Source organism: Hyperolius riggenbachi, chromosome 3 (assembly GCF_040937935.1).
Source record: "Hyperolius riggenbachi isolate aHypRig1 chromosome 3, aHypRig1.pri, whole genome shotgun sequence".
In the NCBI taxonomy this organism is placed as follows: Eukaryota; Metazoa; Chordata; class Amphibia; order Anura; family Hyperoliidae; genus Hyperolius; species Hyperolius riggenbachi.
The window spans coordinates 195,024,859-195,047,027 of NC_090648.1; the positions used below are offsets into that span (position 1 = coordinate 195,024,859).

At 40.4% G+C, this 22,169-nt stretch overlaps 1 long non-coding RNA gene across 1 annotated transcript in view; it reads left to right on the forward strand.

Annotated features, from left to right (window-relative positions):
- LOC137561266 (uncharacterized) overlaps positions 1-12,497 on the forward strand; it is a 31,604-nt gene extending 19,107 nt beyond the window's left edge. The window contains exons 2-3 of the long non-coding RNA XR_011029958.1: positions 11,671-11,749; positions 12,413-12,497. This is a non-coding gene — a long non-coding RNA (uncharacterized lncRNA). The remainder of the gene's footprint in view (positions 1-11,670; positions 11,750-12,412) is intronic.
- The last annotated feature ends 9,672 nt before the right edge of the window (positions 12,498-22,169 follow it).

The following is a 22,169-nucleotide window of genomic DNA, read 5'->3' on the forward strand; positions in this document are numbered from 1 at the left end:
GTCCAGGAACTAAAATAGGTTAAACAACTATTGCACACTTTCTGTAAATCCAATAAACTTTATTTCACTTTTTAAATATCACTGTGTGTGTCTCCTATATGATATATTTAACTGACATTTTATTATCGTAACAACCAACGATTTATACAGGAAAATCATGACGATTAACAAGGTTGCCCAAACTTTCGCATCCCACTGTATAAAGGCACTTCTGGTGTTTTCTGTCTTTTTCCTTTCTGGTTCCTGTAGTTCTTCTACCGGACACACCTATTATTGCATATTTAAGCAGGTGCATGGATACTTAAATACTTGACTTTTGGCAACCAAAATAATATCATATCAGGTGTTACCAAAGGACATCAGTTAATCGGGAACATTAAATTATACAGCTGGTAGATATCACCACTAATAAAATAATGTCATAGTGCAAAAAAAGCAGTGTGCAAAATGAAGCATAGCCCAGCTTAGTGGGGTCTGGTTATAAGTACTTTAATCTCAATTAACATAAAATGACATGAATCAGTTGGGTGCTAGTGTGTGTGTGCGTGCGTGCGTGCGTGCGTGCGTGCGTGCGTGCGTGCGTGTGTGTGTGTGTGTGTGTGTGTGTGTGTGTGTAGGGTTTAGCAATCAGGAAGCAATTTTCAGTAGGTTGAGCTTGGGCATGGGGATGGAGAATGAGCTCAATGAAAAGCCCAGTCTCGAAGTCAATAGTAAAAGATTGGAAAAATGACTTTATCGATATTCTGTTGGACTCAGTCAGCAGATGCCAAAATGAACAGACTCCTCAATAAATTGCATAAAATGATACCATCTAATGATAGACCTCCATGGATTGCAAAGTAACATATGTAGCTTACGCCAAGCACAAGAAGCAAATGCATGACAGCAACTTGCCATTTAAATTGGTTCGCAGACAGCCTGTCAACCAATAAAAAGATGCAAATACTTGCACTGTGTCTGCAGTACCAAATCTAGCTGAAAAATGAGAAGAGAGCTCAGTCACACATAATCATAGATTATGTGACCAGCAGGGGGCAGCAGTGCAGGTATCCCTCTTAAAGGAAACCTAAACCAAACTTAAAGAGAATCTGTATTGTTAAAATCGCACAAAAGTAAACATACCAGTGCGTTAAGGGACATCTCCTATTACCCTCTGTCACAATTTCGCCGCTCCCCGCCGCATTAAAAGTGGTTAAAAACAGTTTTAAAAAGTTTGTTTATAAACAAACAAAATGGCCACCAAAACAGGAAGTAGGTTGATGTACAGTATGTCCACACATAGAAAATACATCCATACACAAGCAGGCTGTATACAGCATTCCTTTTGAATCTCAAGAGATCAATTTGTGTGTTTCTTTCCCCCCTGAGGGGGGAGTGCATAGCAGAACCACAACACTGAAGAACTTGGCAGCCTTCCAGACACAGGCTGACAAGTCTGACAAGAGAAAGATAAGTTGATTTATTACAGAGATGGTGATAGTAGAAAGTGCTGCAGTAAGCCAGAACACATTAGAATAGATTTTGGAACTTGTAGGATGATAAAAAACAGGATGCAATTTTTGTTACGGAGTCTCTTTAAGTAAATAAACTAAATACCTTTTCAATTATATCATTTTTCAGCCTATTTTGTCTGTTTTCGCATCTCCAAATTGTATGTTGCGGCTGTATGGCCCAGGTTTTGTTTTCTCTGCCACAGTCAATATGGCGCTCAGCCGCTCTGCTTTCTATCGCAGAGCTGTTGACAGAGTGCGAATATCCTTTTCCGTGCTTGTGCACTGTTCAACTTCAGTGCACGAGCGTCTTGATGACGGGCACGCGGCGGCCGAGGTAGGAAAAGTGTGCGCATGCGTACTATTGAAAAGGGGCCGGCTGATGCGTGCATGCTGGCCACACACTGTCACCGCTAGTTGATCACGTGAGCGCGCGCTCGCAGGAAAAAAAAGCCGCATGTGTGCTGGAAAATAAAGAACCATCGGCGCATAGACCCTTTAATGAAATTATTCATTGGAATAAATTAGTTTACATTGGTTAAGGTTTCCTTTAAAAAAAGTCCCCTCCCTAAAAATTCCATTGCAGGTTAAACTCTGACTATCCAAAACTTGTTTATGATTAGCACAGAAGTATTTCTGGGAAGGTTAAGAACTAAAGCAGGAGTTGATACTTGAAGTGTTAGCATACTTAACGGAAATCTTAAGTGATGGAGAGAAGTTCAGTTTAACTTACCTAGGGCTTCTTCCAGCCCCCCTGTACTCCTTCACGTCCCTTGCTGTCCTCCACTGTGCCGCTGTCAGCCCCGGTAAAGTCTGCAATTGGCGGGCTTCTCTCGCCCATCCTGTGCACCTCTTTGATTGGTTTGTGCATGCACAGTTGCAAAGTTTGGGAAAGGCACATGCACAGAATGCTCCTGGCCACAGGAGCGAGATCGAGATGGCACGAGGCTGGGACAGCACATGGGGTGACAGCTGCACAACCAAGGGGACTGGGAGGACAGCAAGCGCCCTGAAGAATTACAGGGGGGTGAAAGAAGCCCTAGGTAAATAAAACTGAACTTCTTTCTGTCTCTGAAGATTTCCTTAAGTGTGCTTAAAGAGAATCTGTATTGTTAGGGGACATCTCCTATTACCCTCTGTCACAATTTCGCTGCTCCTCGCCGCTCCTCGCCGCATTAAAAGTGGTTAAAAACAGTTTTAAAAAGTTTGTTTATAAACAAACAAAATGGCCACCAAAACAGGAAGTAGGTTGATGTACTGTATGTCCACACATAGAAAATACAACCATACACAAGCAGGCTGTATACAGCCTTCCTTTTGAATCTCAAGAGATCATTTGTGTGTTTCTTTCTCCCTGCAGTTCTCATGCACTGAAGTTTCAGGCTGCTCTTTTTTCTCCTGCAAACAGCTTTGCCATTGTCTGTAATTCTTCAGTATGTGAAAGCCCAGCCAGCTCAGAGGACGATTTATCCAGCTTGTAAAAGATAAGAGAGAAGAGAGAAGCTGCTCTAATCCTAAATAATAAACAGGCAGTGTGCAGAGGGGCCTGGAAGGGGGAATTCATAGCAGAACCACAACACTGAAGAACTTGGCAGCCTTCCAGACACAGGCTGACAAGTCTGACAAGGGAAAGATACATTGATTTATTACAGAGACTGTGATAGCAGAAAGTGCTGCAGTAAGCCAGAACACATTAGAATAGCTTTTGGAACTTGTAGGATGATAAAAAACAGGATGCAATTTTTGTTACAGAGTCTCTTTAAGGTAACTTCAAAACAAGACTGTACAGTATTCTTTGTATGCACCTATGATGATTTGTAGACTGCAAGTGACTGGATATTATATTGCATTTACAGCAATTTAATAAACCCTAACCCCAATTGGGACTGTTGTGTACAAGAACACTAATGGAAATTCCTCCTTCTTTGAGAAATATTGACTTGGACTTGTGGTGCATTGTGGCTGGATAGTGTACTTGTTAAGGGCACCGCCTTTGACATGGGAGACCAGGGTTCGAATCCTGGCTAGGGTCAGTACCTATTCAGTAAGGAGTTCAAGGCAAGACTCCCTAACACTGCTGGGTGGCCTCTTGAGCGCGTCCCAGTGGCTGCAGCTCTTGGGCGCTTTGAGTCCAACAGGAGAAAAGCGCTATACAAAGTGTTCAGATTATTATTATTATTATAAATTTGTACGGAGACAATATTACACTAGGATGAAAAATGACCAGGATGCATTTCTGATCCATTTACACATGAGGGCGCCATTACACCATTTTAGTAGAGATTCAGTGTTTACACAACAGCTGGAATAACGATTAAAATAGCTTTGCCTATATACTGTACCATAACTTCCCTTATTAAAATGTGCTGGAAAACTTAAAATGAATTTACACCATAAAGTACCAACATTTTCTACACACTGCTAATAGAAAGTGAGGGAATTTTTTTTATCAATTGTGTCTTGAATTGTGCAATTCATGTATTGTTTACTGCAAATTCTACATTTCAGTGTAACATAAGCTGTTCTTTTCTCTATCAGGGATGAACATTTGAAATGTGATAAAACTGTTGAAATAAACAATTTGTAATTTGAATGATAAAGTGCCATAAGTACTGTTTGTAAATAATTAGTTTATTCTGAATAATAAATGGCACAATGAGGAGGACCTTTTAGGGGAGATTACAGTGGCATAGTGGATAGCACTGTCACCTTGCAGCATTACAGACTTCAAGGAATGGCTACCAGATCTTAGAATTACTTCCTAGTGGCAGGAAGAGTATTGCAATGTTTCAGCAATCAGCAAAAGTAGGAAGTTTTGAATCAGGATGATATCATACATTGGTTCAGAACTATAGATGGAGGCTTGATCAAGGATAGCAATTCTTTTATGCTGGTATGATGTTGATGCTATTTTAATGCCCCATTGCAGCCTATAACAAGTATCATATCCATTCTGCTTCTGAATTAATTTTTGAACTTGGGATTTACAATCTCTCCATGTCAGCCTGAGTCCTAGGTATGTAAGGGTTAAAACACACCTGAACTGGATACAAAACTGGAGATTTTAACTTCTTCCAGCCCCCATAGTCAGTTAGGTCCTCCAATGTCCTCTGGGTCCCCTCCATTTTCCCGCTGCCTGTTCTGTAAGGTCGCTGCTTGGAACGCCAGTAGTACCTACTGCGCATGCACAGTCCTGTATGTGTGCCCTCCTCAATTGTTGGTCATTCTTTTGAGAACCACGGGTGCGCAGAATACTACCAGCAGCAGGAGCGCAATGGAAAAGGGTGCACGGATGGGACTGCGCATGTGGAGTAGGCATGACTGGTTTGCCAGTTGCAGATCTTATGGAGCTGGCAGATGGGACTCAGAGGAAGCCGAGGGATTTTAAGTTAACATCCCCAGTTCTGTATCTAGCTCAGGTGTGCTTTAAGTAAACAAAGGGTCTTATCTATTTGTCATAAATTATCAAACATCCTTGCAAGAACCCTTTTGTTGTCCTGTTGTGAATGACATTAATTTATATTTACAAAACAATCTACCTACCTACTTCCAATGTTCATTGTATATAAGCTTTATGGTCTTACATCTTGTCATCATACATTATTAGAGTCTAGAAATAATTTCTCTGTTCAATATTTTATTTAAGTCCTAGGTTTTCAACTTGTGGTGTGTGTATCCCAGAGGGTACTTATGGTGGTCTCAGGTGGTTCCTGCAATCAATTCATGATAGTAAAATTTCTGATAAAACAAAATAAATCCTATATACAAAAAATGAGGGTTTTTTAGTTAATTAAAAACATAAGGAAATGAATGTAAAGCATTCATACACAATTAAGTAGATTCCCTAACAAACAACTATGCATCAAGGGGTACTTGAGATAATATTATGCATAATAGGAGGTACTTGGCAAACGCAGTCTTTCATAAAGGAGAGCATGCTGTAATGATGTTAAAAATTACTGATATAATGAAATGTCATTGTTCTGCATCACGACTCCAAAAGGTTTAGGGACCACTTAGTTATGGTATTATGTTTAAATAATACATGCTAGCCAAATTTCTATTCATTTCCTACACAATCCATCATTAGTGGAGTTAAAACCTGCAGATTGGCTCAGACTTCAGGGCGGTTAGGATTGCAAGAAGAAGGGGCTCAGTGGTGGAGAGGTTTCTGTGCAAGCAGAGAAAGGCTATGAGATGGGCAGGTTTGGCAGAGGAATGGTAAAGTTATGGTGTGTGCAGATGAAACATTGTATAATGTAAGGCAGCACAGGGGTTAAAGTACCCCTGAACTGAGAAGGGGGGGTTGCACGTTATTAATAACATTTTATGTGTGGTTTATGTGTGGTGCTGTGTCACAGCACAATTCTTACGGTCCAGTGCACCCTGTAGTCCCCGCACTACTCAGTCAAAATCTTCGTCTGGTAAGAGCATTGAATATGGGTGGGGAGGAAGTGGCAGTTCTCCTCCTAGGAATGCCCCTTTCTTCCCTAATCATGCCTACTTGTACCACCTCTCTTGCCTGCTTTATGTCATAAATGTTTATGACCTGTTAAGCAAAAAAGCCAACTCCTTACTCACCTACTCCGGGTTCCCATTGCTGTTTTTTTCTCCTGTCCTGCCACAGTGTCCTCTCATATATGCAGCATTCTCACTGCAACGGCACTGAAATACTTCTAGGTCAGAGCCATTGCTGTGAAAATGCCGGCATTTATGAGAGGTAACGTTGGCGGAATGGGAGACCGGACGGAAAACACAGCGAGGGGAACCTGGAATAGGTGAGTTATATGGTGGCTTTTTTTTTTTTAAACAGGTCTTTCAAAAACAGTTCAGGAGTACTTTAAGGGCTCGTTTCCATTAAGTGTGAATTCGCAATGCGATTATTCGCATTGAAACTGAAACAAGTGCATGTCATTGTGGTTATTTCCATTGAACGCGAATTTGCAGTTGCAGTGTGATCCGCATTTATTTCCCATACAATGATTGATATCCAAATACTGATTATCACATTAACAGTCGCCGGAAAAATGCGACAATCCACATACAGAAAAACGTATGCAGATTGCAACGTGCTAGTGGAAATATGCTGAGCCCTTTTTCTTTCTGTTTGTCTATTTAGTTTATTTCCCTTTGTGTTTTCCCCAAGCTTCATAGCTATTGTCAATACTAAAAAGTAATAAGATGAAGAGTGGTAGTTAGGGAACGAAAATTTCAAATCGGTAACAGTTTATAAAAGTGTCCATGGTTTTTATAAAATGCAAATATGAGGAAATAATACATCAGGCTTTTCTAGCTGATAGGCACACAAGAAAAGTTTGAAGTGGTGTAAGTGCAGTAAGGCGGGGTTCACACATAAAAATAAGTACATTTCCGTTCCAGTCCTGTCCTATCAGTTTTACCTGACAGAAATAGAACTGTACACACTGAATCCAGCCAAAGAAAACGGATACAAAACTGATGAAGACTGATAGGATAGGGGCAGCACGGTGGCGTAGTGGTTTGCGCTCTCACCTTGCAGCGCTGGGTCCCTGGTTTGAATCCAAGCCAGGACAACATCTGCAAGGAGTTTATATGTTCTCCCCATGTCTGTGTAGGTTTCACCGACCACTCTGGTTTCCTTCCACATCCCAAAAGCATACAGAAAAGTTAATTGGCTTCCCCCTAAAATTGGCCCTAGACTATGATGCATACACTACGCGATACATACATAAACATAGGACTATGGTAAGGACTAGATTGTGAGTCCCTATGAAGGACAGTTATTGACAAGGCAATATACTCTGTACAGCTCTGCATAATATGTCAGTGCTATATAAATACTTAAATAAACAGGACTGGAACGGAACTATACTCATTGTACGTGTGAACAGAGTCATAGAAAACTGATACAACACTGGTGCAAACTGCTGAAAACTGAAAGGGCAGGACAGAACGGAACTGTAGAAATTTTATGAGTGAACCCAGCCTTAAACTGTGAAGTGCTAGGCAGGTGGTAGGGCAAGCAATGTAAAGAAAGTAAGCAAATTATAAGTGTTGTGAAAAGGAGCAGAGTAAAGGGGGTTATGTGGAAGGAATACAGGGTAGCACAGGAAAAGAAAAAGGCCGTTGCCTGCATGGCCTGTGCCCACAAATGGCCCAGACTGGTGGTTATACAGTGGAATAGTGAAGTTGAAGTTCTGAGTAGGAAGATTAAAAGTTAAAGCTGAACACCAAGCAAACATAAAAAAATTATCAGCATTAAACAAAAAATTATGAATTCAATATTTATGGAAATCAGGAGAAATAGAAAAAACAGAGAAAAGCACACGAGGCTGCATATACCTTTCCATGAAGAGACAGATGTGTTACAGGAGGAAAACAGCAATTTTAACAAGCAATTTAAATTTAGACTATTAGCTACCACCTTTTATTCTGGTGCCAGGAACCATATACAGCATGAAGAACATCGATAATTATTAATAAAAAAGAATAAAAGTGTTCATAGATTATGCATTCATTTAACGTCCAGGTAGTTGCAGTCATCAGCAGCAATTTAGTCTATTAGATTTCGTAAAACAAAGGCATGCTGCACATGAAGGCACGGCTGGTGCGATGTGAGAGTTAGCTGCATTTGCAGGTGCTTCAGGGCATAGACAAGCTATCAGCTGGGCTTTTATTGGTGGCGGTGCCTTCACTTGTAATTAATCGCGGGGACACAGTTTTCCCCAAAGAGTCTAGACACGGTCACCAGCATGAGGACTACTTGTTTGTGACCCTCCTTGAATCTGCGACTGGGTGTTGCCAAGTTACACGTTCCCTTGAGGGAGCTTACCCTGCTTTTATTCCAGCTGCAGTCTGAAATTACTTGGGTCATCATCTTGCCAGGAATATACTGTTTATAATCATGATTTTAGCTAGGACTGTGCTTAGATCTTCTCATAGTAATGACAGCAGCCCTCATTTCACGAGTGCCCCCAAAAGTCTTGATTGTCTCACAGGTCAATATCTCCATTATACAACTCATCCCATTGGGAAATACTACGTCTAATCTAAACGAAGGTGAATGTGAAATAATCTGCCCAGATTCTGAATTGTTTTGGTTTAGCATGGAGGCGACACGTGATCTGTAAAGCGACATTTTCCCTGGTGTCCACAGTTCATTATAGCATTAAATATTTAATATCAATTTAATTGAAACATAATTGATTTGAATATAAGCGATGGCTGAGCAGTGGCAGTAGATTCTTCGCAAATGTGCAAAATGTCTAAATAATTCACAGGTAACTACGAGTGGCTTCATGGAGGCACGAGGGGTAAACAGTTAATAAAACCTATCAGTTAATAGAAAGTATCTTGTTTGTTCAACATTTCCACTCACCATATGTTTGCAAGAGTATCATTAAAAAAGTAATTCATTATAAGGATAAGGCTTTTGTGCTGAGGACCCAGGATCCCGTCCTGGAAGTGCTGACTCTGTCAGCATTTTCTTCATAGCTGGGAGCTGTATGGGAGGAAGGGTGATAAGGGAAAGTGCCCCATTAATCCACAAACTGTCTTAAGAACCAAAAATCACTGCACTGTGTCTTCATAATTCTTCTGTTTACTTCGCAGAAAGCTATAACTGTTGGTCAGCTCTTGTATCCATGCTTCTTAAGTTAGCTGAGCAAGAATACTAAACTGTACATGTAGTATTTCCCTGGAGGGGGAGTGGTACTACGATATAGTCTAATATAGCAACATAGCCTCCTTCAAGACACTACGGGCCCGATCCAATTACATCTTTCTTCTAAGTATTCTCCTAGGAGATAATTTTACATCTTTTTAAAATAATGTTTGCACTCTGCAATTGAAAAAGTAGGTGAGAAAGTACTTTAAAAATTATTCTGAGTATTTTCTTGCTTGCTGGTGGCGAGTACGGCACATGCGCGATTAAACCCAAGCATGCGCCGTACTGTCACGCCGGCCGCCGTGATGACGTGAGGCTGTCACAAGTCCTAAAATAAATATGCAGTGTATCTACTTTCTGCTTTAATGGAAGCAGACATATTGTTAACATCCTTTCAAATAAGCTTATCTGCCATGGCAGTAAGCTGACACATGGGAGAGATCAAACTACAACTTGTGATTAGACACAGATGAGGGAGAATTAGACAGGCTAAAACTTAAGTTTTTCTTCGGTCCTGTGCAACAGTTCAGGTCCACTTTAAACAATAAAATACACAAAAGAATTTTGATATTCCTTTTTTTGCACCTTTTCAATTGCAGAAAAGTTATTTAAAACAGAAGATGAAAAATGTTCTCCTATGAGAAAATGTAGGAGAAGAAGTGATGGGCCAATTCCAGTAGCCAGGCAGAATTATCTTGTATTGTTTTGACTGATATCTTAATACAGAGACTATTAGCAACACTTTACATTACACTATCATTAAGTTGCACTCCAGTCAAAACCAAATTTTTAACCTGTAGACAATCTCATGTGAAATAAAACAAGTAAGGATCCAGTGCGTAGCTATGGAGCTCAGGGCCCCGGTGCGAGATTTACATTGGCCCCCCCCCCCCCCCAAGCACTGTATACATAACACTTGATACGGCGCAAAAAAACCCGCCAAGGTCATCTACAGTATCAGAGGTGCAAGAAGGGAATGGGGAGCAGTTTGTTAATGATTACTACCGTTCAACGCATCTATAGAAGTGATTATTACCACCACAGGACCAATAACCAGCTTATACTTTGGTTTAGGAATGGCCCCATGGGGCCCCGATGCGGTCGCTACCTCTGCACCCCCTATTGCTACGCCCCTGTAAGGATCACGTAATCCTCCCCAGCCAATTACAGCATTTCAAATGTGACTAGGAAGAGATTAGGTTTATAGAAAGACCTAATTCTGAGCCTGGTCGTCTGCAGGATACACATCCCAAGCTGTTCCTATGAGTCTAACTGTTTATAAAGAAATAAGAATCGTTTAATAAAAAAATAACTAAAAACTGGCATTGCACATACTGGAGGTTAACATTAATAAAACAGAATCTAGCTGGTTATGGTGCTCTCACAGGCAGACTCCATTGTGACTGCATAAGGGGGCCTGCCTCTCTACCGCCCGTGCTAAGCTCTAGCAAGCCCACAACAGGTGTACAGGGACAACTGACAGGTGGTGAATTCCCTGCCTTCAGCTTCCCATGTAAAAGGGCCTAATGCATATAACGGCATATACTAACCTCTTACAATTATGTAGGCTGATGAACACGCAAACTTATAACAAATAATAAGAAGATGGATAAGTACAAAAATGCTGCACAGATACTTTTTATATTGAAGTAAATACTATAACCAAAGCATGTGCAAATCAGGCATACAGGAAGCATGCCACTCAAAGGTCTTAAATGATTTTTTTTTTTTACTTGTTCTTTTTAAATAAACACCATCCATTGGTTATACATTCTGAGCTGTATATTACATCTAAATACTAATGGAAACTAAAGAGAATATAGCCAATATGAATAAGTGTTGTAAAACACTTGAAGCATTAATAATACTGGAGGTGGCAGCACAGCTCTTCCTACTACTCTGCCTATGCATTTACACTTATGGTTTTTATGCACGCTACACAGCACTTAAAGAATCAGATTCAGAAAGATACAGCACAGTTGGCATTCTAGTCTTGTACAATTACATTCTAATGCTGAGTAGCCAGATACAGTAGATGTCTTTCCCATCGTCAGTGACACAGATTGTCTAATTCAGTAACGTCTGAAAGAATTTACATTCTCGAACATCTCACATACCTAACAGCCAGGACCTCATTCCAAGAAGGAGAAAATGTTGTGTATTGTTTTTTATCTCTTGCCTTTTATAACACACTTCTAGCATGCCCAGCTAGCAGAACGTAGATGTTTATTGCAAAACTTTAGAACTAAAGGTCAGTACAGATGACTGGGGTCACATGGCTGCTAATTCAGCAGCCCTTTCTACAGTCTGTGATGATCCAGTCAAAGGCTGCACACTTTTGCTGTCTGATAGCAGACAATTTCCAGGCCACATTTGCTGTATCATTAAAACTACAGATTGCTTAGATTTTATGATCCTGAATATGGGTTCATGGCTTTTCGCTGCCGTTCAATAAACAAGTGCAAACTGCCTAAACTAGAAACAAATGCGTCAAAGTGAAGAACTAACAACATCCTTTCCTTTACCATGTTTCAGGGACGTTGCAGTACATATATGTTGGCCACTAGTGGTACACTACAACAAGAGATGGTCATTGAAATGCTTATAAATTCAGGTTGGCACAAATTTTATTTTAATTTAACCAAAATTATGTGGATTGGAATTGTATCCCTGGTATTCAAATGTATTTTATTGAAATCCTAATCATAATCCATTTGTTTTTCCAAAACCTCATCTTCTTTTCTATGCATATGTTCTTGTCTGCTTCTGTAATGTTTTTGCATGATTGAAGAACTGTGTCCCCACGATATGTATTCCCTGCCACAACAAGATACGGAACATATAAATGTCCTGCCAAGGCTTTCCACTGGTAATGAATGTAAGCCCCAACAGGAAATTCAAATATGCGGACCACAGAATTCCTGGTCAGCTTGCAACAAGTTTGTAACAAATGGGGTTGGTGGGCCAACAGTTCTTCAATCAAGCAATAGCATTATAGAAGAAAACAAGAGAACACAGATGAACAGAAATTAAGAAAATAAAATGAAGCTTTTGAAAACAGACATGCATTACAGTAAGGGTCTTGTCATGTGCTAAAGCAAGATGTGATCACAGCAAATCAGAGCTTTGCAAATCTATCAGGTGATCAAACAAATCACATGCTTCTCCGTGAGTTCTCCTAGACATGCCAATCACTAATTACAAGGTCTGATTTTTAAAAAAGTTTAACAAAAGTCAGCTGCATGCTTTTAATTTCATTAAAATATTGTTGTTACAGAGTACACTGCAGGCTCATTGTGAACCAGATCCTAGGCGTGTGTAAGGGGCTACAATGGACCAAAAAGCGCTGTTACTAAAATGCCATGGTACTTGTTTTCCATACAATATTTTTGCACAGTGATGTTTTCCTTTTTTACTTTTAACCCTTTCTAGTGAATAATTTAAGGCAAAGGAAATTATTTTAACCACTTAACGACCGCCTAACGCCGATAGGCGTCGGCAGGTTGTTAGTGGTATAGCATGGTTTCCATGCCAGTTCACGGAGGGTGTCTCCGTGAACAGTGTGCGAGCCACCGATCGCGGCTCACACGCATAATGTAAACACGCGGGGAAGAAATCCCCGCTGTTTACATCAATACGGCGCTGCTGCGCAGCAGGGCCGTAAAGGAGATCGGCGATCCCCGGCCTCTGATTGGCCGGGGATCGCCGGCATCGCCGGCTAAAGCCTATCCTATCCGGCGCAGGACGGATATATGTCCTGCGCAGCCCATAGCCTGCGGGAGAAGCAGGTATGGGCAGAGAGGGCAGAAATCGCTGCGGAGGGGGGCTTTGAAGAGCCTCCCCCCGCAAAGCGCAGATAGCCGGCAGCGATCAGACCCCCCCAGCCCCTAGTGGGGAAAAAAATCTGCACTGTTTCTACTTCCTGATTCATGGAAGCAGACATATTGTTAATCTCTGTGCTTTCAAATGGCCTTATTTGCTATCTCTGCCATAAGCAGTCATGTGACACGGGGGAGGTATCAGATTAAAACTTGTGATTAGACACAAATGAGGAGGAATTAAACAGGCTAAACTCTCTAAATACAAATAGGGTGCATTTCTCTGAGCATTTCTTCAGTCCTGTGCAAGAGTTCAGGTCAACTTTAACACAAAGGGAGCAAGAAGTATTTCCTGTTTTACTCCCAGCCTATTCAGTCCAAAGTTAAGATTAAGAGTTTTCAGCATGATTGCCAGCCTTTTCTTCTTGGTACCTAGCCTGCATGGGTGATATGATGAGATAGACATGTGTATGTAGAGTGGCAAGCATACAAATAAATATGCTGTGTTCCTTTTCTTCTTTCTCTGCCTGAAAGCGTTAATATTCAACTATGCAACTGACAGTTTCTCTCCAGTCAGTCGGGACCCAGTTGGACTATAGCATCCCTCAATCATAATGAATTACAGCCATATATTATAGCAATAAGTATTTGAGGTTGCAGTGACATTTTATGAACATTCATTCCTGACAAAATTCATGGTGAAAAATAGGCGTTGCTTGCTATTTTCTGGCGATTCCTGTAGCCATCATTTAGGACATAAAACCCCATATTGATGGTGTTGAATGGTTAATAAATATGCAACACAACATCAGGGATCTTGGGAGCCCTGGCCACAGGTATATTTACCACTTTGAAAAAAAAATTATCTTGCAGTTGGAATTTTATCAATCTTGGCATCCATTCTCTAAACGCTACCAACCGCTTTTCCAACCATACAATGGCTTCAAATCATGAAACATTACCGCATGCGGTAATGCAGAAAACAGCTGATTTTATGGAGCATTTAGTAAAATGTCACTTCATAAAGGCAAGATACGATAATATATGATTGACTGCGGCAGAAAGCCAATAGGAAGAGCCCACCTCCTGCTACTCTCTGTCTATTTGCTCTGACATGAGGTGATCAAGTCAAGTTTCTCTACCCTCCAGGCAGCAGAGGAGAGAGCTGGCACAAAAGAAATTTCCCCTGCAGCCTTTCAGATGTTAACCCTTTAGATTCCTGTTTGAAGATGCAAAGGAACAAATGCTGAAATTGCCTAAGTATGGCATGTTTCATGCTTCTTGGAAGCTTATCTAAACGGTGGCCATTAAATAAAATGTTAAGAAAGACTAATAGACAGATTCAGAGGCTTTAGAACAGCGCTGGGCAAATTACAGCCCGTGGGCCGGATTAGGACGGCTCATGCTGTTACTCTGGCCTGCTGACAGGTGGCCGGATCCCCCTCCTCCCCACTTACTCCCTGCAGAGTCCAGAGCGGGCGGTAACAGGGGAGACTTAAAACTCACCTGATCGCCGTTCAGCGTGACGTCTTCATGGCAACAGGGCATTACATGCCATGACGTCAGGACGAGCCAGCGTATTACAGGCTGGCTACCAGTGTGTCATACGCTGGCACATACTGATGTCATGTGACGCCCTGTTGCCATAAAGACACAACGCTGGATAGCGATCAGGTGAGTTTTAAGTCTCCCCCGTTACCACCTGCGACTCCCCCGTTACTGCAGAGGGGGGAAGAAGGAGGAGAATTTTAGGAATGCGGGCTGCTCAAACTTTGCCCAGCCCCTGCTTTAGAAGGAAATGTACATCAAGGGATGCCGAGGATGCCTCTGCACAGAAGTAGAAGAACATCGTGTACTAAAACAGACACAATGCCACACTGTTCTACTGTAACCAAACTGTTTTTTTTGTGAATTGAAGCCCATTTTTCTGGTAAATTTCCGAACTTCCACCGCACCTGTGAAAATCTTGATGAATTATCAAAAAAAAAAAAAGTCTAAAATACCAAATTTTTTGTTACCTGTTTTTTTTTTTTATCAAACAGCCCTTAATAAATTAAAGCCAGTAACATATCGTGCAAATTAAAATAAATAATAATTCACTAAAAATGAACAAGTAGTGTTTTGAATGCTTTGAATATTTTCAGAACTAATGCGGATAAAAATTGGTATATATGCGGTGAATGTGCGGTAAAATGTGCACAGTTGGCATTCACTGAAGGAAAAGGGGGAGTGTACATGCGGTAATTATGAATTATTTATCTCCAAATCAGAGCCATCTGTATCTCACTTTCACAGAGGAGAAAGATGGAGCCAATTGAGCTTTTGCTAGCAGAGCTTGCCTGGATTCAGCGTAGGAGGATTACACCACGCATATTCATGCCTCGTACTGCCCTGGATAACCTCACTGACCTGGAAGTAATACAACAACAACAAAAAATATGTGGAGCGCTTTTCTCACGTAGGACCCAAAGCACATAAGCTTGTCTCAGATCAGTACATAGTGATGTGTACAGGGGGAACAATAATGAAATTTAGACTTTCAAGAGAGATGATTCTTTCTGTGTTAGTTGAAATTGCTTCTGATCTTGAAGCCACATGTCAATGCAGTAATGCTGTACCCGGCCTTGTGAAATTCCTGGCTGCTTTACACTTTTTTGGCACAGGGTCTTTTCAAAAAGTCTCAGGGCAGATTTTTGGAATATCTCAAGCCTCGTTCTCTCCAATATTGACCCAAGTTCTCAGGCGATAAGAAAAATTGCCTGCAACTATATAACATTTCCTGATACATGAGATGATTGAGACGACAATAGATGTAGATGTTTCAAAGTTTCCGGATTGCCCAACATCATGGGTGCCATAGATTATACTCACATGCCACTCTCTCTTTGATTCATGAATTTGATTCAGAGATGATAATAAATAATGTATTTACTGGATATCCTGACGCGAGCCATGACGCCTGTATCCAACGAAAGTCTGCACTACTTGAGAATTTTGAATCTGGACAAATGTGTGGAGGCTGGATATTAGGTAAGTGCTATTGAGATATACATACATACATACTGTATATACACATGTACATGCATGGGCACTAACCCTGGTCTGCCTGACTCTGACCCCCTTCTTCCTCACTCAGACCCCTCTGTGCAAATGGATGTTCCCAGAGGAGTCTGAGTGAGGCAGACTGTGGTTCACAGTCAGGATGACTGAGGTAAGTAAGAGGCTTACACTGACCCTGGTGTGCCTGAGTCTGACCCTATGGATGCTCTCAGAGGAGTCTCAGCCCAGGGTTAGTACCCATGTATGTATGTTTGTATTTATAGCAACAATAGTAGGTGTATAACTGAAAAAAAAACTTCAATTTACCAACTCCATGAATATCTCCTGCTTCGTACTCTCCTGCTGTCCCTTCTTCTCTCCTCTGTCATCCCACGTGGCTCTTTCATGGCTAGTTTCTCCCCACATCCTTTTCCAGACAGCCATCCTCCATGTAATGGTGACTACATAAACCCTCTTTTTTCCCAGAAATCCTTGCTTTCTTGCATTTTTCATGATATTTTCACGCATGGTTTGGTAATTACCGCATGCATACTGTACATACACCGAGCAGACACCAAACATTTATCGCAAGCTTACTGACCACTTTCGCATTTTCTATGATTTTGGACCTCATTTGGTAATGTTTTTGTGGATTGCAAAAAACAAACGAAAAAACCCCAAAATGTTTACCAAATGCTGTAGCTTACTGTACTACATTTTTTTCATCGCACTGTACTTAGTGAATGGATGCCATTGTTGGCCATTGTAATAGTAAACCAGTCCCTGTATTTGCATTCAGTGTGTACTATATGTTCCTTTGTGTATGCAGTGTGCTCCAGGTGACTAGGGATTGAGGTAAACTATTGGAATTTTGCATTACATGATGAAGAAATAAGAAATAAATTACATATAGCAAATCCAACGCTTTCTAACGTTTTTCTCTTTAACTTGCAAAAAGAAAAAATTATATCTCTGGATTTAGTCCTTTTTTATTAAAGTGTATGTCTCAGTTCCAGCTATACGAAAAAAAATTTAACAACTTGTGCTCCAGATAATATTCCAGGTATGGTACACTCTTTTCCAGCAATGGAAGGGTTTGAGCTACAATATGGCAAGAGATGCAAATTACTTTTAAATGAGCATAGGGAACAGCAGAGAAAACAAATGAATCACATTACAGGTGTCTGTTCGCAGGGTTATACAGATCCTAAGCTCCACTTTGAGAATTATAACAGCTGTCAACATTAAAACACCCATCTGGGAATATGAAGACTAAAGTCTTAAACAAATCTCGCAGGTTACTAATGTGAGGTTTGTGGTTCCACCCGGACAGGAAATTAATGGACTGAAGCTCAGAGAACAGTGTATCAGTTCTATTTTCTCTCTCTTTAGATGACTGCTTGCATGGCCTGATTTGCTTATCCTTTATTTATTTTGGTTGCCAGAAAAAATAATGTTCAAAAGGCAGAATGGAATTCGATTTCAGTGTCCACGATTTGCAATTTGCAGAACAGGAAGACTGGGGCAAATCTAAAGCAGAATGCATTTTACAGGGCAATGTGCAATTTAACTTTTATTTGCATTTTAACCTGTTTCTCCTACTTGCTGCTCTGTGTGCTGCTTTTCATCCTGTTTTCAGACGTTTCTTATTTCCTGGCGAATTAACACCCTTTCTAGACACATTAGCATTCGCCGAGTCTTGGCAGGCTTACAAATAAGTACTTGATCCAATAAGCATTCATGTCAGAGGCTCAGACATACTTTCTGGACAGGTTTGTGAGTCTACAGTATATTGAAGATAGATAGATAGATAGATAGATAGATTCACAATATTTAAGTAAAAACTGTGCCAAGTCGGGTTTTGTTCACATCTAAAATCGCTGACGGCAACAATCTTTGTTTTTTTTGCGCTTTTTTCCCCCCTTCCAGCGCTTAGCTGCGTGCTGTGATTTTGTATAAATCGATTTTCAAAGCACTTTTGCAGCAAGTGAACTCTTTTACCCGGAAAAGAATACATACAATTTATTCTTAAAAGCGCTGCGGAAATCACTATACAAAGCGCTTTTTCAAGTGATTTGCGATTCCCCTATACCTTCTATTCAGCAAAAATGCTCAGAAAATGCTACAGGCAGCGCTTTGCTGAGCAGATCGGAAACTAACCGCTCAGATGTGAACACTCTCATAGGGAATCATTGCACAAGCTTTTAGGGCGATTTTCAAAATCGTCGGCGCTTGAAAAAAAGGTCAAAAATGCACTAGGTGTGAACAAGTCCTCACTGGCAATAAAAGTCCACCTAAAATGAAGTGGGTTTGCAGAAGCAGAGGTTCCAGAAGTGTCACAAAGGTTTTAGTTTTTGTCTCGACTGTTCTCTCCACTTGCTATGTATAAATTACTATATGGAAAAATATAAAAGAACTAACATAGTGGTCTCCTGCACCTGTTATATTATTTCTATGTTAACACTGATATTTCTATGTTAACACTGGTTTATGCTATGTTAGTTCTTTTATATTTTTCCATATTGGCATTTATACATACAGTAGCAAGTGGTGAACACAGTTGGAAGAAAAACTAAAATCTAGGTAAATTTATTAGGCAAATTTTTGAAAATCTAAAATCTTAAAAACAAACTTTATCTGTAAATGCAATCTGAAAAAAAGAAAGGTGATGTTAGGGTGTGTAGCTTTTCGAAGAAAAAAAAGCACAGGAAAAGCTGTAGTGGTCAGAGGAAGGGTCTAATGCCTGGTACACACCATGCAATTTCCCATCAGATAGATGGGTCGATAGATAATTTGTGATAGATCTGATTTCTGATCGTTTTTTTCTGATCGATTTTCTGATCACTTATATGCAAATCGATCAGAAAAAGATCGGAAATCAGATCGGAACTGTCGGAAAATATCTATTTGGCCAATCTATCTGACGGGAAATTGCATGGTGTGTACCAGGCTTAACAATAGAGGTACTCGCCACTAATTAGGCTTTCTTTGGGTGGTACATTTTGCTAAGAATTTTTTTTAATAAATGCATTTTAACAGGATTAATAAGAAAAAATTAAAAAATTAATTATTTCTCAGATTTCGGCCATTATAGCTTTAAAATAATCCATGCTACCATAATTAAAACTATGTATTTTATTTGACCCATTTGTCTCGGTTATGACACCATTTACATTTTGTCCCTATCACGATGTATGGCGCCAATATTTTATTTGGAAATAAAGGTGCATTTTTTTCTGTTTTGCGTCCATCACTATTTACGAGCTTATAATCGAAAAAAAATTTCATAGTATACCCCCTTCAAATGCATATTTAAAAAGTTCAGACCCTTAGGTAACTATTTGTCTTTTTTTTTATTGTATTTTTTTTTTCCATTAAAAATTTTATTTGGGTAATATTTTGGTGTGGGAAATAAACAGTTTTTTTATGTTATTATATGTGTAAATTGTAATGTAAAAAATATGTAGATGTAGTTTTACTATTTGGCCACAAGTTGGCCACCTTGAGGTTTTTTTCTCCTTGTGTTTCTCGCTAAGCGGAAGCACAAGGGGACGCGGAAAATTTTGCGTGCAGAAAGACTGAAGCCTCTTAGTAAGAGCACTTCGTTTTTTCTGCTGGGGACACGGATCGGTGACCGGGAACCATGTTCCCGTTCGCTGATCCCAGGGCTACTCGGGGACAGCACGGGGGCGCGCACCGCAGCAGAGCAGCCGCCCGGACGTGAGCTTCACGTCCGGGCGGCAGAAATGGTTAAGGGGTTCTAAAAAAAAATCTTTTAAAATAGTCATGTATTTCAGAATTTTATTTGCCACTAATGGATAGTTATGCTATGACTATATAAAAGTATTTTACATCTTGAAAGTTATTCTATGTTTTGGGGGAACAGTTTTTTGCATCGGGAGGTGGGGGGGGGGGGGATTCAGTTAGGTTTAACAGCCAGCAATTCCCTTTCAAGGAAACAAAATAGTAGCTTGTCCCTGAAAATTCATGGTACTAAGCTATGCAATTTATCTATCTATCTACAGTGGGATGCGAAAGTTTGGGCAACCTTGTTAATCGTCATGATTTTCCTGTATAAATTGTTGGTTGTTACGATTAAAAATGTTAGTTAAATATATCATATAGGAGACACACACAGTGATATTTGAGAAGTGGAATGACGTTTATTGGATTTACAGAAAGTGCGCAATAATTGTTTAAATAAAATTAGGCAGGTGCATACATTTGGGCACTGTTATTTTATTGATTCCAAAACCTTTAGAACTACTAATTGGAACTCAAATTGGCTTAGTAAGCTCAGTGACCCCTGACCTACATACACAGGTGAATCCAATGAGAAAGAGTATTTAAGGGGGTCAATTATAAATTTCCCTCCTCTTTTAATTTTCTCTGAAAAGTAGAAACATGGGTGTCTCAAAACTACTCTCAAATTACCTTTTAGGGGAAAGATACAGAAAGCTATTTCAGCTGTCTGATTCCACAGTTAGGAACATGTTGAGGAAATGGAAGACCACAGGCTCAGTTCAGGTTAAGGCTTAAAATGGCAGACCAAGAAAAATCTCGGATAGACAGAAGCGACGAATGGTGAGAACAGTCAGAGTCAACCCACAGACCAGCACCAAAGACTAACAACATCATCCTGCTGCAGAGTGAGTCACTATGCATTGTTCAACCATTTGGCGCACTTTACACAAGGAGATGCTGTACCCGAGAGTGATGCAGAGGAAGACTTGTCTCCGCCCACAGCACAAACAGAGCTGCTCAAGGTATGCTAAAGCACATTTGGACAAGCCAGCTTCATTTTGGAATAAGGTGCTGTGGACTGATGAAACGGAAGTGATTAAAATTGAGTTATTTGGGCATAAAACAGGGCATTATGCGTGGAGGAAATAAAACACAGCATTCCAAGAAAAACACATGCTACCTACAGTAAAATATGATGGTGGTCCCATCATGCTGTGGGGCTGTGCCTAGTGCAGGGACTGGGAATCTTGTCAAAGTTGAGGGACGCATGAATTCCACTCAGTATGAGCAGATTCTGGAGACCAATGTCCAGGAATCATTGACAAAGCTGAAGCTGCGTCTCGGCTGGATTTTCAGCAAGACAGCAACCCTTAACACTGCTCAAAATCCACTAAGGCATTCATGCAGAGGAAGAAGTACAACATTCTGGAATGGCCTTCTAAGTCCCCAGACCTGAATATAATTGAAAATCTGTTGTGTGGGTTAAAGAGCTGTCCATGCTTGGAAGCCATCAAACCTGAATGAACTAGAGATATTTTGTAAAGAGGAACGGTCCAAAATACCTTCAACCAGAATCCAGACTCTCATTGTAGCCTACAGAAAATAGTTTAGAGGCTGTAGTTTCTGCAAAAGGAGGATCTACTAAATATTCATTTCATTTCTTTTTTGTAGTGCCCAAATGTATGCACCTGCCTAATTTTGTTTAAACAAATATTGCACACTTTCTGTAAACCCAATAAACTTCAGTTCACTTCTCAAATATCACGGTGTGTGTCTCCTATATGATATATTTAACTAACATTTTTTATCGTAACAACCAACAATTTATACAGGAAAATCATGACGATTAACAAGGTTGCCCAAACTTTCGCATCCCACTGTAACTATCTATCTAAAATAGCAATTAATAAATCCAAAATAACCCCCCCCCCTTCCAATAGCCCCTTTCCTAACATGAAAACGACCCCCCCCCCTCCAGCTCCCAGCAATGAATGCTACGCTCTTCCCTCCCAGAAGCTAACCCTAACCTCTCCCCAACACCAAGGTTAAAGTGGACCTGAACTCTTGCAAAGGGCATAAGGAAAACATAAAGAAATGCACCCTGTACGTACTGTATTTAGAAAGTTTAGCCTGTCTAATTCCCGTTCATCTGTAACTAATCACAACTGTAATTTGATCTCTCAGCTGAGTCAGTTGGCTGTCTCGGCATAGCAGCTAATTGGTAAACAGTTCTTAGGAAGTTCTGAGGTCAGGTCCGCTTTGAAGAAAACCCCCTAAATACCGAATGAAGACATCTAGCACCAGAATTCCTTGCACCAATCTCACCCAATTTCAGCCCTGGATACAACTACTTCACGTGTGTCTCTCTGTGCATTGTGTAATATTTCCATACTATCTGTATATTGAGCTACTGAAGCATGTAGTTGTGATGTT